This window comes from Rhinopithecus bieti, unplaced genomic scaffold (assembly GCF_001698545.2).
Source record: "Rhinopithecus bieti isolate Rb0 unplaced genomic scaffold, ASM169854v2 scaffold_28547, whole genome shotgun sequence".
NCBI lineage: Eukaryota > Metazoa > Chordata > Mammalia > Primates > Cercopithecidae > Rhinopithecus > Rhinopithecus bieti.
Window position 1 is genome coordinate 1,792,764 of NW_016813480.1, and position 5,226 is coordinate 1,797,989.

The following is a 5,226-nucleotide window of genomic DNA, read 5'->3' on the forward strand; positions in this document are numbered from 1 at the left end:
TTGGGTTCAGTGAGCTATTTTTATGGAACTCGCAGTCAATTCTGTGTATAATTCAGTCACTGATAGTCATCCAGGTTGTAGAAATGGCTCCTAAGTGCACTCCTACCTCCCACTGCCAGCTGGCCATGAACCGTGACACCAAAATCCAAGGCCAGAACTTTTGTTGGAATGTGAACCTACAGTATTGGTTAGTGGAGGGGAAATAAGATTTGAAATATGCAAAGCTGGAACTTAATCTGTAGAAAATTCTTCCAGTCATCGAACTTGTGAAATTGTAATCTGAAAGCTTAGGTTCTCATCAATACCTAGTCAAATTGAAGTCCCCTCTATAAGGGGTGTGTTCAGCAGTGTACTATGTACAAGTATAAACACATTCTTTTTTTTAAAATGGGAATGACACAAAATAGAATTAATCCAAATTTCTGTGTTTGCAAGGCTAAGTGTAGCATTATTACAAACATCAAGTGTGCTTTTGTGTGAAGTCATATGTTTTATGCATCCATGATTGGCCTGTATCCTAGCATATTAACACATCTTGTCCTGACAGTTGGGTGGTTCCAGACAAGATAGCATACAAATTGGCACCGAAGCAGTGAAATCTTACCACTCATATATGAAAGAAATTTGATCGAGATTTTCTCAAATTTGACAATAGTTCTAAAACTTTATGTGGCATAACCAATCGAGTTGAAATGTAAAAATTTTAAACAATTAATAATAAAAAGTGAAGTTTGTGGGAACAGATTGTGAGGACAGATACATAAAAAAGAAAAAATGTATATAAATGAAGTTTGATTGACCATGGGCTTTATAAAATATTGAATTATCTTTCTTTTCTCTCTGTAGAATGATTTTCCAAAAGCATTGTCATGAGAAGAGATAATCAAAAATTATGCATCCAAAAAAGGTGGGAAAAAAAATTGTGTAGCTGGCTGCAATGGCTCATGCCTATAATCCTAGTACTTTGGGAGGCTGAGGCAGGCGGATTGCTTGAGCCCGGGAATTGGAGACCAGCCTGGGAAACATGGTGAAACCCCATTTCCGCTAAAAATACAAAAATTAGCCAGGCATGGTGGTGCACACCTGTAGTCCCAGCTACTCCAGAGGCTGAGGTGGGAGGATTGCTTGAGCCCAGGAAACAGAGGCTGCAGTAAGCCAAGAGTGCACCACTGCTCTCCAGCCTGGGTGACAGAGCAAGACCCTGTCTCAAAGGAAAAACCAAAAAAAAGAAAAGAAAAAAGTTGGTTGTATTCTTTTTCCTTAAGAAGTTTCCCAAAATTGTATGATTCAGGTATCCCCAAAACCTGGATCCTTCCTTTGGCTCTGATAGCAAGGGAAAAAAAAAAATACTCTAGGACCTTTAGATGAGAATTCACTTAGAAAGTCGATGTATACATAACAGGATGGATCAACGAACAGAATCATTTCATTTCCCAATGAAAAGGGAAGCCTGCTGGCTGCTGCAGCCCAATACTCAGAAGCCTACTTTCTTGCAGAATATACACTTTGACTTGGATATTATGTTTTCTGGGCTCTTCTATCCTCCTTCTGAACTATTTTCCTAGATAATCTCACCTCTTCCCAGATTTCAGTCTCATGGGTTAAATACTATCCATAGGCTGGTGACACCCAAATTTCTATCGCCACCTCAGACATCTCTTCTAACCTCCAGACTTGTATGTCAAACTGCTTACCTGACATTATTGTTTGAATTTTCAACCTTCGCTTGTCAAAATTGCACTATTTCTCCAAGCTTCTTTCTCTGCCAGTCATTCCCATCTTAATAAAGGGCATTTCTGGCCTGTCGCAGTGGATCGCGCCTGTAATCCCAGCACTTTGGGAGGCCGAGGCGGACAGATCACAAGGTCAGGAGATTGAGACCATCCTGGCTAACACAGTGAAACTCTGTCTCTACTAGAAATACAAAAAATTAGCTGGGCGTGGTGGTGGGCGCCTGTAGTCCCAGTTACTCGAGAGACTGAGGCAGGAGAATGTCATGAACCCGGGAGGTGGAGCTTGCAGTGAGCCGAGATCGCACCACTGCACTCCAGCCTGGGCAACAGAGTGAGACTCCATCTCAAAAAAATAAAATAAAATAAAGGGCATTTCCAAACACCCAGTTTGTCTTAAGGCAGACACCTGAGAGTCCAGTACTTTGGGAGGCCAAGGCAGGTGGATCGCTTGAACCCAGGAGTTCAATGCCAGCCTGGGCAACACGGTGAAACCCCATCTCTAATAAAACACAAAAAATTAGCCAGGCATGGTGGCATGAGCCAGCTACTTGGGAGGTGGAGGTAGGAGAATCACCTGCCCGGGAAGTTGAGGCTGCAGTGAGACATGATTGTGCCACTGCACTCTAGCCTGGGCCAGAGAGTGAGACCCTGTCTCAAAATAAAATAAATAAATAATAAGAAAAAGAAAAGAAACCTGAGAGTCATCCTGAATAGCTTCTCCCTAACTCCCTTCAGCCTTCAACATCCACCCATTGTCTTATCTTCCCCTCCACTGCCTGGAGCCTTGTTTAAATCATCATCAGCCTCCTACTTAATCTTCTATAATCTATTCTCTACAGAGCAGTCAATCAGCATTTTACAAGGTAAACTGGATGACCACACCCTTGCCATCCCCAATTACAACCTTCATTTCCCATTGAATTCAATATGAATCCAAACTCCTTAGCATGACCTTCAGAGCCCTGTGTGATATGGTATATCTCTCCAGCTCATCTCCTATTGGTGGAGCCCCTCGGGCCTTATTTCAGTTCCTCCACGCAACAAACTGTTCTACTTCAAGGTCCTTACACATCCCATTTCCTCTGCCTGGAATGCAGCCCCCTCTCTCCCACCATACACACTTTGCCTGACTGACTTGAACACATCCTGATACAGGTCTCGGTTTAAATCTCCTCAGAGAGCCTTTTCCTTATCATCCAATTTAAATGATGTCTCTGTTCTATAGTCTCTCGCAGCACCCCGCACTTTCCCTTGTAGCATTTATCACAATTTGTAATTATAGATTATTTGTTTCATATTTGTCTGTCCTCCTGAGCTGTGGGCTCCATGAGGGCAAGGACTGTTTCTATTTAACTCAGCACTTGGTGCACAGAAAGATTTCCATAAATATTTATTAAATGAATGAGTAAACAAATATGAGCCCAGTGCGGTGACTCACACCTGTAATCCCAGCACCTTGGGAGGTCAACCCAAAGAAACTCTTTTTTTCTTTTTGAGACAGAGTCTTGCTCTGTTGCCAGACTGGAGTGCAGTGGCAGGATCTCAGCTTACTGCAACCTCTGCCTCCTGGGTTCAAGCAATTCCCCTGCCTCAGCCTCCCAAGTAGCTGAGACTACAGGCGTGTGCCACCATGCCTGGCTAATTTTTTGTATTTTAGTACAGACAGGGTTTCACCATGTTGGCCAGGATGGTCTCCTGACTTCGTGATCTCCCCACCTCAGCCTCCCAAAGTGCCGGATTACAGGCGTGAGCTACCATGCCCAGCCAAAACATTTATATTAATGATAGAATGAAAGTATAGTTTCATATATGATTGCTAGTAAATGCTCATTGCTCCTCTTTCTTTTCAACGCATTTTAACATTTTCTCCTTTCATCAAATGTAATGATTTTCTGCACTGACCAAAGTTTTATACATTTCTCAATTCATTTATTAAGGTTTGAAAGTAGGCTACCCAGCACTTTGGGAGGCCAAGGTGGGTGGATCACGAGGTCAGGAGATCGAGACCATCCTGGCCAACATGGTGAAACCCCGTCTCTACTAAAATACAAAAAAGCTAGTCAGGCGTGGTGGCGTGCACCTGTAGTCCCAGCTACTTGGGAGGCTGAGGCAGGGGAATTGCTTGAACCCAGAGATCATGCCACTGCACTCCAGCCTGGCAACAGAGCCAGACTCTGTCTCCAAAAAAAAAAAGGAAGAAAGTAGGCTTAGAAAAATCATACAGTTATCTGTTGCAGCTTAACAGGTTAATTCAAAGCTTAGCATCTTAAGCTTTGGCCAGGTGCCAAACATTTGGCCAGGTGTGGTGGCTTATGTCTCTAATCCCGGCACTTTGGGAGGCAGAGGCGGGTGGATCTCTTGAGATCAGGAGTTCGAGACCAGCCTGGTCAACATGGTGAAACCCCATCTCTACTACAAAGACAAAAATTAGCTGGGCATGGTGGCAGATGTCTGTAATCCCAGCTACCTGGGAGGCTGAGGCATGAGAATCACTTGAACCCGGGAGGTGGAGGTTGCAGTGAGCCAAGATTGTGCCACTGCACTCCAGCCTGGGCCACAGAGTGAGACTCCGTCACGAAGAAAAAAACAAACAAAACGAACATTTATTATCTCATAGTTTCTATAGGTCAGGAATCTGGGTGTGGCTTAGGTGGGTTCCTCTGTCCCAGGTTCGCCCACAAGCTGTAATCAAAGCCAGGGCTGCAGTCATCTCAAAGCTTGACTGAGGGAGGGAGCATTGCCTTCTAAGCTCAATATGTGCCTATTGTCAGGCTTCATGTCCTCCCTGGCTGTTGGCCAGGGACATTGGCTCATTGCCTCATGAACCTTTTATAGGAAGCTCAAGATATGGTAGCTGACTTCTCTCAGAGGGAGAGAGGGCAAACAAGATGGAAGCAGCAGTCTTATTTTTATTTTTTTCGGCAGTCTCACTCTGTTGCCGAGGCTGGAGTGCAGTGGCCATCTCGGCTCACTGCAGCCTGGACTTCCCGGGCTCAAGCAAACCTCCCACCTCAGCTTCCGGAGTAGCTGAGACTACAGGCACACGCCACCAGGCCTGGCTAGTTTGTTTGTGTTTTTCGTAGAGACAGGGTATTGCCATGTTGCCCAGGCTAGCTTTTTAGGGTTTTGTTTTGTTTCGCTTTGGTTTTGTTTTGTTTTGTGGTTTTAGGAGTGGAGGTTTAATAGAAGAAAAGAGAGGAGAACAGCTCTCTCTCTAGTGAGAGAAAGGGGTTTCTGAGAGGAAAGAACCTGCTTTGTTTTTTTAAGACAAGTTCTCACTGTTGCCCAGGCTGGAGTGCAGTGATGCAATTATGGCTCACTGCAGCCTCGAATTCCTGGGCTCAGGAGATCCTCCTGCCTCAGCCTCCTGAGCAGCTGGGCTCACACCACCATGTCTGGCTAAATTGAATTTTTTTTTATAGAGATGGGGTCTGAGTTTGCTGCTTAGGCTGGAAGCCACAGTTGTTTTTTTTTTTTTTTTTTTTTTTTTTAA